Source organism: Octopus bimaculoides, chromosome 15 (genome assembly GCF_046866305.1).
Source record: "Octopus bimaculoides isolate indiv1 chromosome 15, ASM4686630v1, whole genome shotgun sequence".
NCBI classification, from domain to species: domain Eukaryota; kingdom Metazoa; phylum Mollusca; class Cephalopoda; order Octopoda; family Octopodidae; genus Octopus; species Octopus bimaculoides.
This window is the reverse complement of record NC_142942.1, coordinates 54,403,180-54,415,665: the sequence shown is the minus strand read 5'-3', so window position 1 is coordinate 54,415,665 and position 12,486 is coordinate 54,403,180. Positions and strand designations below refer to the sequence as shown.

The following is a 12,486-nucleotide window of genomic DNA, read 5'->3' as shown; positions in this document are numbered from 1 at the left end:
GTGATAAACAAACTGAGATAGATAGTTAGATAGATCGATAGATAGATAGATAGATAGATAGATAGATAGATAGATAGATAGATAGATAGATAGATAGATAGATAGATAGAGAGATAGATAGATAGATAGACAGATAGATAGATAGATAACGTAAATCAAAGTGAGAGAGAGAGAGAGAGAGAGAGAGAGAGAGAGAGAGAGAAAGAGAGAGTTAGAAACTGAGAGATGAAAATCGAAAACTTAACAGATAACGACAAGAGTCTTAACAACAAAGAGACAGAATTATACAAGCATGGTCAGAAGGAACGACTCCACCTCAATTTCTTTGACAAATCCTAATTCGCGATAAGCTAATCATAATTTTCTTTTGATCATTAATGTTATTAATATTTTTGTTCTAGTCGTTGTAGCTATTATCATTATTATCATTATTATTATTATTATTATTATTATTATTATTATTATTATTATTATTATTATTATTATTATTTATTATTATTATTATTATTATTATTATTATTATTATTATTATTATTATTATTATTATTATATAGTGCTTACGAATGCACAGTAGACCGGTGGGTTCCATCGGTAGATAGCAAGACCAGAGAAGACAGATTAAAGCTTTAATCTGCTCAAGCAATGACGTATTTCCAGCGGTGAACAACAACTAAACCGATTACAACATTTAAATATTGACAGTCTCTCAAGAAATGTCTACAGAACTGACCAAGACTGTGAGCCAAATGAACCGCGTACACAGGGCATAAATATCTCAAAAGACTTTCGCTAACTTTTCCAACAAACGTTCATAGACACCCACACACAAATATATATATACATATGTTTCATTGACGCACGCACACACACACATACACACACACACTCTCTCTCACTCTCTCTCTATCTCTCACCATATATATATATATATATATGCGTATATACACTTCTCTACATGTAGGTAAGTATATGTATATGCACACACGTGTATATAATTTTATATACATATAAAGACGATTATGTTTATATGCACATATATCAATATAGTATGATTACTTAAATTTACACATATATTTTTATGCATAGACGCATACACATATATATATAAATTTTGCGTGTGTATTTATATGTTCTTTTACTTGTTTGCTTCCCCGTAACCTAGCAGTTCGGCAAATGAGACGGCTAGAATAAGTACAAACCTTAAAAAGGAACTACTGGGGTCGATTCATTTGACTAAAAATTCGAGGTGGTGCCCCAGCATGACCGCAGTCTAATGACTGAAAACAGTAAAAGTAAAAGGTTAAGGATACATATGTATATGTATATATATATATATATATATATATATATATATATATATATATATATATATATATACATACATACATACATACATACATACATATTTACTGCAAATCATAACACCACTGTGCCTTCCTCTACTATACTTTCATACTTCTTCTGCCAACTACAATGAACGCTCACTAATATTAAACTCGTTTTTTTTCTTTTAACATTCTATTAGAATTAATCTCCCGTTTTATTCGCTACACTTTTTTTTTTTGACAATGGACTATCGACCGAAACGTTGTATGTCTCTCTTGTGTTTCCCTTACATTGCAATTATAATGAGTCTGCATTCTTGTTCTTGTGATTTAAAATGTTATCATTATTCATTTTTCTTTTCTTCTTCGCTGGTTGTCTTCCTCTCTATATATATGTACGTGAATGTGTGTGTGCATCCGTCCGTACGTGTGTGTGTGTATGCGTCCGTACGTGTGTGCGTGTGTAAAAATATATATACATACATATATATACATATCTGTACATATTTATGTCATTACCCATATTTGCATGAACAATAATAATTTGTGTAAATATGGGGAATACATGTACAGATAGATAGCTAGATAGATGGATATGGTACAAATATATATACATGTGTGTGTTTGTGTTTCAATATTCGTCTATATGTATGCGCGCATACGTTTTTATATGTGTGCGTGAATGTTTCAATGAACGTGTGTTTATCTTTCAGTGCAGAAATTCAATTTTAGCAATGCAGCGATATTCTGTCTGTCTAAACTTATTTCATTTCATATCTCAGCGAACAGCTTTTATTAGTTCGGCAGTAGTTTTATTTAATTACGTTCCTGACATTGCACAAAAGGCTGTTTACCAGCGAAATATTGTGTTATACCTATGTACTATTTACTCTATCGATGAAAAATGCTCACACTATCTGGTCACAGACTAATAGAGCTTCAGAGAGGAGGACAGAGAGAGAGAAAGCGAGAGAGAGAAAACAAGGGAGATTTTGACATGTTGTTGTCTATTATACAAACTTGTACTAATAGTAGCTGCGTTGTGTGTTGTGTTGTTGTTTCCGTTTCTGTAACTAATAAACTACAGCGTTTTTTGTCTCTTGCTATCAGCAATCACTCAGATTTGTCAGTTTTATTAGATCTTGCATACCATTCAAATAGATTCATATTTTCCAGTGATTCTCTTTGACTTTTTTCTTCCCTTATTTTTTATTATTATTATTTTTTTTATTTTTTTTATTTTTTGCAGAGACGGCAGTGAGAGAGTAAACAGAAGGGGATAGTTTTGGCATTATCGCAATAAGTATATAAACACACACACACACAATATACACATAGATACACATATGCATACATACACATATACATACAAACATATATATGTATATACGCACACACACATACATACACACATATATATATAAATATATACATATATGCAAACATATACTGCATATGTACATACACACACACACACACACATATATATATATATATACACATATATATATATACACACATATATATATAAATATGTACATATATATGTATGTGTATATATATATATATATATATATATATATATATATATATATATACTTTATATGTACACGTACACACCCACCCACCCACACACACACACACACGTAGTCTGGTATTAATTTGTTGATCTTTATATATCGCATAGTGGAGCTGCTTTGAGATACTTTCATCTGGGAATGTATTTATGTATGTATGTCTGCTTGTACTTTCTTTTTCTTTTTCTGTTTTCTGTGTTCATATGTATGTTAATGTCTGCGTGTCCACTTCAAGCACATCCCCAACGAATTAGTGCAAGAAGCTAATGCATTTCATCGCTTTAATAAATGGGATAGGCTATTTCAGTTGATCTCCTTTTACCACATTTGCCGCCATTTCTAAATATTTTTCAGTAAGTGTCTGAGCTAATGAAATAATAGACTTATGTGAGTAAAACAAAATGATTGCATAAGATACATATATATATATATATTGATTGGGGAGCTAAGTTCTGTATATCTTAAATATGGCTGTTCTTTAGCTGCAGGTCATTTCTCTGTTACTAAACGTATGAACAAAGACGTCACAGCCGGTGTAAATTTGTGGAAATACCTTGCAGTAATTAAGGCTGTAAAATGATGGAAGCATTCCCAGATGAAAGTATCTCAAAGCAGCTCCACTATGCGATATATAAAGATCAACAAATTAATACCAGACTAAGCTGTGGGGGGTCAACATATAAGAATAAAGAGCCTTCAAAGTGGTTCCCAGATTTTGCAGCTGTTCAATAATTCTAAATGAATGAGGTCTACCTCTAGCTTCGTCCATTATTTATAAGACGATTGTGTATAGTGAAAAGGGATACTTGGCAGCATATTCTTGCTGTTCAATGGAGCACATATTCTCTTCAATGGTTAGTATTCTCTGGTTCTCATAGTTTATTCTCTTTTAAAATCATATTTTTATGGCGCTGTTGTGTAGCCTTAATGCTTCATTTGAAAGATGACAAAGTGTGATTTTATAGACTTTACGACTGTTTCTAGACGGTCAAGTTCCCATTTGGCTCGTTTTCTAGCCATTATATATTTAGACCTTCATATATTTTCCTATATTTTTAAAGCATCAATCTTTCATTTAGTACTTAACAATTATCACTTGTGAAAATGTACATTTGAGGCACTACTAAAATCAGAAATGTGAAGCTATAAAACAGAATAAACAATTAGCTTTTGTATATTATACTCGCGTAATTGACTTTTAATTTCAGCCTCTTATTTTCACAACTTTCAGACTCTACAAGAGCTAGTCGTTATTGTCGGTGACCTATTTTACTGAACTTAAATCAGAAAATATAACTTCCCTTCAGAGCTAGATATGGTGCCAGTGGATAAAAGGTAAGTCACAAGAGAGAACTTAAATTCCATTCCAACAAAATAACAAATCACTCTTTGTATTCTTCATTAGCACACACATATGTATGTATATATGTACGTACGTACGTATGTATATATGTATGTATGTATGTACGTATATATGTATGCATGCATGTATGCATATATGTATACACACTCAGACATACATGTGCACAAAGATGCATACATATGTACTTGCATGGATACATACATACAAATAAATCGGTAGACAAACCCATCATACCAGAAGATAGTGTTATACATGAGTAGATATTCGGTTAATTAGAGAGTACCAACTATACTGGCATGGGTAGCAACCTCACTGGCACTGTCGACTGTGCCTGTCATCTATTCGGGGTCGATTAAATAAATGCCAGTTACGTACTGTTGTCGATGTAATCGATTTAATTCCTTTGTCTGTCCTTGTTTGTCCGCTCTATGCTTAGCTCCTTGTGGGCATTAAATAGATAAAGAGATAAGTATAGCATATGTGATGTAAGTATTACATAGATTATGATATTTACTCCCCACCCGCCGGTGGATCGTTTCGTAACCTCTTTTTGTTAATTAAGCTTTCTCTTTACTCAGTCTTCTATTTTGCCTTACTACGTGGGAAAACACAGAATGACATAAATGTGAAAATTTATAAAATATAGAAAAAGAATGTTCTTTAAGTTTACCATAATCACATACATAAGCAACCATAGTATACCAGCTCCTCAAGGTATTATAGAAATGAAATAATGAGACGGTCTTTCAGTAAGCTGCGTGGGTAATAACGTGTGAAAAGTTTTCTTACAACCGCTGTGTACAATTTAAGTTTTACAGAAATCACAAATTTATGTGGTATTTATATATTTGAGAGAGCTGTTATGGCTTGATGCCTATCCCCAAATTTGTCCTTTAATTCAATTTTGAAAACCCCAAAATGCATCAATTTGTATAATTTTATTTAAACTTGTAACTCTAATTATTTCCTCAAGCTTCTATATCGTTCTTTGTGGCTTTCATGTTTCGTTACTAAGGAAATCAATTTAACGAACATATGTACTTTTCAGGCAATACTCTGCGGGAGAAAAATTTTTACTCGATGTAATTTGGCAGAAATTGTAATAAAATACGAAGACAATCAACCCGACTGTCTAATATAGGGCTCACTCAAGGTTTAAATGATAACAGACTTTATTGCCATATCATATTTCACAACCACTGCTATCTTCTAACGAAGCACAAACGTCTCCCCCTCCTAAATAATATTTAGAACGAGGCCGCCAAGCACTGAACTCTTCAGTTCGCTTCAAAGACCCACAGTGATAATATATGAATAAAGCTACGTGGGCAACGTATAGCCTGGATGAACTTAGAACGCAAGTGAACCAACAGGCTGCAATTAGATGCTACATTTTAGGATACCTATGAAGTAGTAAAACGAGTTGGACAGAGATTTAATGTGAATGTATTGTATATAATACTGTAATAAACAAGCTTTTGAAGATGTATAATTCTCCATTTTTATATTTAATGTCTTGCATGTATATACAATTTGTTATATTGTTATATTTGGGGATGGTCTTTTTTTTTTTTTTTTTGCCAAATGACCATCCCGAAATATAACAATGGCTGCTTCAACACACGATTTAACATCAGGAATATCGGAAAACATATATATATATATATATATATATATATATATATTTATTTATGTGTGTGTGTGTGTGTATATATATATATATATATATATATATATATATATATATATATATATATATATATGTATATATATATATATATATATATATATATATATATATATATGTATATATATATATATATATATATATATATATATATATATATATATATATATATATATATATATATACATACATATATATGTATGTATGTATGCATGTATGTAGGTAGGTAGGTAGGTATGATAAATGAAAAACGTATGATAAATAAACCAAAAACGACATATATATATATATTTGTATATAATACATGTTTGCGTGTGTGCATATGTATGTATATAAATATATGTGTGTGTGTAAGTATGTAAGGACGTACGTATACATATATACATAAATAGACTCGTGTATTGCGTATGTTCGTGCGCAAACTTGTATGTCCGTGTTTGGTATGTATGTTTGTTTGTGTGCGCATCTGTGTGTGTGTGTCTGCGCGTGTGTGCGTGTGTGTGTATGTCTGTGTGCTTGTGTGTGTGTGTGTATGTGTGTGTGTGTGTGTGTGTGTGTGTGTGTGTGTGTGTGTGTGTGTGTGTGTGTGTGCTAATTACATTCTGCTTCCAGAATTCTGTACTTAGTCACGTTATTCGCATCGTTGCATATTTTGCTATATTTTCATTTAATTTTTTTTTTCTCTTAAGTTTCCATTTTTGAAGAAGCGTCCCCGCTTCCGCTATATTTCAGATGCCATTTCTTCTTTCTCTTATTTTTATTTCAGAATTTTGGCAAACTCTTATACAGTGATCTCACGCAGCGATCTGCTTTTGGACTTGCATCAATTCCACAACCTGCGTGGTGTTATTTGATTTTGTTTTTTGTTGTTGCTTTTTTTTTCTCTTTTGGCAGTAAAATAGCAAAATTCTTTGATTTTGTTATTGCGATGAATGTCAACAGATTCACCATTATGCTGATAAGGCACTCGAAAATACCATAATTAATTTGTTTTAAGAAATTTCAAAGTTTAAGAAATTTGACATTTTGTAGAAACGTGTGCACGCACGCACACATACATATACGCAAGCTCAGAGACACGCACGCACACTCATGGCCACAAAACACACACACACACACACACACACACACATACGCGCCCACACACACACACACACACACACACTCACACACACACACACTCACACACACACACACAAACATATATATATATATATATATATATATATATATATATATATATATATATATATATATATATATATATATACATATATACGACGGGCTTCTTTCAGTTTCCGTCCACCAAATCCACTCAGAGAGCTTTGGTCGGTCCAAGGCTATAGTAGAAGACACTTACCCAAGGTGCCACGCAGTGGGAGGGAACCGGGAATCATATTGTTGAGAATGAAACTTACTACCACTCAACAAATCCTGCGTGTCGTCTATATGATGTTATTGTTGATATAATTTTAAATTATCCAGGTTTTGGAACCAGTAATACTCTACATTTTATTAATAATAGTCTATCTTTAAGGCGGCAAGCTGACAGAATCGTTACCACCCCGGGCGAAATGCTTAGCTATATTTCGTCTGTCTTTACGCTCTGAAGTTGACTTTGCCTTTCATCCTTTCGGGGTCGGGATATTAAGTACCTGTTGCGTACTAGTGTCGATCTAATCGACTGGGCCCCTCCCCCAAAATTTGAGGCCTTGTGCCTATAGTAGAAAGAATTATAATCACCTATTTATCATGATGTGGTTCACCTATAATACAAATTTATGTAATTTGACATAGTAGGACACAGACGGACAGACAGATAGATAGATAGATACATACATATTCGGCAATTTCCGCTCACTAATACATACATACATACATACATACATACATACATACATATTCGGCAATTTCCGTTCACTAAATACTCTTAGAAGACATTATTAGCTCAGGGGCAATAGCACAAAACACTTGCCCCCAAGGTGCCCTGCAGATAGGCTAAACGGTAAAAACACGTCACTGCAAAACGAGAATCTTAACCACAGCAACCTCGCCTCCACCTTCCAGAGGCTATACTTGAAATTTTAATTACAAATTTGCGTCACTGCATAAGATATATTTTTATAGCTGAATTATAGTACTGTAAACTAGAAATTTGAATTTATTAGCCATTGCATGCATTCTGGTAAATTATTACTGCTGATTAACACGCTACTCATTATTGTATGTGTAACAAAACATATTGAATCTAAAAAATATTCGATAAATAAGCTGATTTTTAAAAAGTTAGCTAAAATGTTATACAAGGCATTTCAGCAATGATGAATATCTACATTGTACTATGTACTATGCGTCTGTGAAATAATGTATGTTTTGAAATTTTAGCTACAAATATTTAATTACATTTAGCTATCAAAATTTAGAGGTTTAATTATCTTTCTTCACGTCATAATTTTTAATCATTTTTCGTTTTGTTTTGTGTTTTTACTTGCTCGTACACATTAATGAGGAAATTTCAGTCATGTATATTTACTTAATATTTTTTTTCATTACAAAACTGCTAACTAATCAGAATTGGCCTGTTTATTCCGGATTTAGTGTATATGATCGTAAATTTATTCCATTCTTTTTTAAAATTTTAATTTTTCAATAAATCTTCCATGTTCTGCGACGAAGCACCCCAAGTCACGATTTCTGAAATTTTAGCTTCCAATATACGCACACACACACGCACGCACAAACACACGCACGTACAAGCACACGCATACACATACACACGTATATATATATATATATATATATATATATATATATATACATATATATAAACATACAGATACGTATATTTATATATATATGTATATATATATATATATATATATATATATATATATATATATATATATATATATATATATATATATATATACACACATATATATGCACCTATATTTATATGTGTATAAACATATGCATGCATATATACATATAGATAGATAATATGCGTATGTATGTGTACATGCATACATATGCACATGTGTCGTTTAAACTAAAAATATGAGATAAGACAGTAAACTACGTTTTGAGAAATCATATTTCAAATGAGATATATATCTCTGAAATGAATAAGTGGGAAATTAATTGTGAGTCAATACAATATTTCATTTCAAACAAAGTAAGCATGAATTATTAAATGTATATATATTTACATGTCAAACTGTAGATGTATGCACAACGACAGGTTTGAAAAATTGTTTGAGTCGCTATATCAATATTTTGTTAAATTACTATGTTGATCTAGACAAGGTTACTTGGCGTAGAAGTACAGGTTACTCTCGTCATCCATACACATACATCTAACTATCAGGTTAGCTGGGTAGGTAGCAATGCATGCGTATAAATAAATAACTCAATAAATAAATGAATACATCCATACAGACATAGACAGACAGCCAGTCGGACATACACAATGATATATTCACATATATATATATATATATATATATATATATATATATATATATATATATATATATATATATATTTATATATATATATATATATATATATATATATATATATGAATATATATATATATATATATTGGATTAGCAACTAAGTTCCCGGTGTTTTTTTTTAATTTTCGAATTCATTGCGTTTTTAAATTTTGGAATCTATTTCTTTCGAAAATTTTATTTTTGAATCATTTTGGAATCTATTTTGTTTTTCTCTAGTTAATTTTAGTTAACTTTTGTTTATTTTCAGATCATTAAAATGGAATGTCAAGTTAAGAAAAACGACCATTTTCGACACCTCCTTCTTTTTGCTTTTAATCAAGGTTCGAAGGCCGTAAAATCTGCTCGCGACATTTGTGTTGTGTATGGAGAGAGTGCCGTAGCTGAAAGAATCCCATGTGATTGACCAAATTCTAAAATGGAAATTTTGGTATCAAAGATGCACCTCGTTCTGCCCGTCCAGTTGAGTTCGATGAAGAGCTATTAAACCAACTTTTGCACGAAAATATGTATATATATATATATATATATATATATATATATATATATATATATATATATATAGAAGGAAGTATATATATAGGTATAAATTAAGAGGAATGACCATCAAAGTGGACTCCTAATATGCTAAATATAGACGTAAAGTCGCCATTACTACCTCGAAGAGTGTGTTCTCAAGAAAAATTTATTTCGTATATTTTCATTTGTCTTGCTCATTTTTACATTCTGGCGTTTTGCTGAAATTTTTCTTGAGAACACACTCTTCGTGGTAACGGCGATTTGACGTCCATATTTAGCATATTTGGAGTCCACTTTGTCGGTGATACTTCTTAATTTTTTATGTAATATAATTTTTTATTTGTTAGTCTTCGGATTTTTAAATATGCTAAACTACTGGTTTTAATTGATTATTATCAATTTCTACACTCATTATTTAATTTTATATATATATATATATATATATATATATATATATATATATATATATATATATATATATAGTACTATACACCCAGTGATGCTCTACATCGATTCCAATATTGACAACGAAAATTTGAACCCCATTAATCAAACTAGAAATGAATTAACTGCCACATTTAAGCTTAATTGGCATTATTCATCATGCACCATAGTCTGCGACGCAAAAGAAGAAATGGAATATTTTCTAAAAAGGAAAGAGAGACGAAAAGCAAGTGAGAAAGTTTATGGAACAGATTACCATTATGTCAAGTGTTGTATAACGTCTCAGAACGCATTTTGTTTGACTCATATGCAAATGTATTTTAATGTTTTCAGTCAGTACACTTATATGTAATTATTGAGTATTCATTTGTAAGACATATACTGTTACATCACTGAGTAGGGACGAGTGTCATTGATTAGTTTCCAATATTTATTACAAATATATAATCGCCGTATCATTGCCTTTCGTTGGAGACCATTGTGAAAGACGGCATCTTCATAGGTCTACGAATTCAATTTAGACCTTCAGCTCAAGAAACAAAATTATTTCTGAATAGTACACACATACAATATAAACAATATTTTAACTACATCATCAAATAGCATGCATATTTAATACAACAGAAGTTGAGTTAAATATGTATGATATTTTTCTGTCCAAGAAGGCAATATATAGAGAATGATATTTTGTACACCTGTTGCTGGCTAAGCTTTATACATACATTCTATAGTGCAGTATATCATACCCACTATAAACAGAATACTCTTCATAAATTCATGTCCAACACTACCATTTCACCCCTACTTGACTAAATACCATTCGTGAAAAATATTTGTGCATCATTTCCCTAAAATTAAATAACTGAGAGGTAAGTCTTTCGCAGTAGTTTCCGGCCACGTAGGGTTAGCTCAGAGCAGTGGCATCTTCATCGTTCCTACTATAATGAAATGTCGGTTGATTAGATTGCTTTTTATTTCACAGATCCGGCTGTGGATTTATCAAAATGCTGAATACAGGATACAAATCAATCAGAGACCACGCTCAAAGAAACCATATAAACTCGGCCATTCGAAGTATAAAATAAAGTATCAGATACTAAACTGTCGAACATATCTTTCCCTTGATGAACTCGGTTGGGTGTCATAAGCGGTAGAAATGCTATTTGTTATAGATCAGATGACTAAAAAATATGGTGACCCGTAATCAAACTTATTCCAACCGTAAACACCCAACGTCGCTTTTGAAGTTTTCCAATGAACTTCCTTTAAATACGATAGAAGGAGATAATTTGAAAGAAAACGGCCTCTATTCCTATCAGAGAAGCTTATATATCAGAGGCAGCTGCAGTAGTAGTATTAATAATGTAGATATTGCTATTATTGTTATTCCCAATGTCAGTTATCCATCAAGCAGACATGACATTAAAGGTGTTTTACATCTGGTTTATATCTTCTTTTAATCAATCAAAGTGCACCAAGAATTTCATTATAGAATTTACCCAATTTATTCTTCACTCATAGTGTATCTTTGCATTGGGAATAGGTTTTCATGTGCATGTTAAATAAACATACATTTACCCTGACTGTGTAAATAGATCCTGTCTGTTATTTACTCATTTAAAAGCATGTTTATCAAACCAACGAATGTAAACTGATTCAGAAGTGATCCACACACACACACACACACACACACACACACACACACACACACACACACACTATGTTAGTACTTTAGATATTTTATAGTGTGTTTAAGAGCGCATTATTCCAATTATGCAACAGACACACGGCATCAAAGACGTTATTATTAAATTTATCTTGCGAAGTGTATCAAGAACTACATTATCCAATTCATCTTCATGAAACAAGAAGTACAGTATCTAGTTTATCTGTGAGATATAATATAGAACAACTAGCCGCCACTCGCGAGCAAGTTGGACATGGAAACATGTGCTATGCTTTCGCTAATTGATTTCGGCGCATATGACTGCGTATCAGTGAGTAGACATAAATACCTTCACGACCCTAAAACTTGTCCCAGTGGACTATTTAGTAA

At 31.7% G+C, this 12,486-nt stretch overlaps 1 long non-coding RNA gene across 1 annotated transcript; it reads left to right on the top strand.

Annotated features, from left to right (window-relative positions):
- The first annotated feature begins 2,474 nt into the window (after positions 1-2,474).
- LOC149132538 (uncharacterized) lies at positions 2,475-9,960 on the top strand. Its single transcript, XR_016244528.1, has 3 exons — positions 2,475-3,756; positions 4,134-4,237; positions 9,718-9,960. It is a non-coding gene; the product is annotated as an uncharacterized LOC149132538 (long non-coding RNA).
- Positions 9,961-12,486: the final 2,526 nt, after the last annotated feature.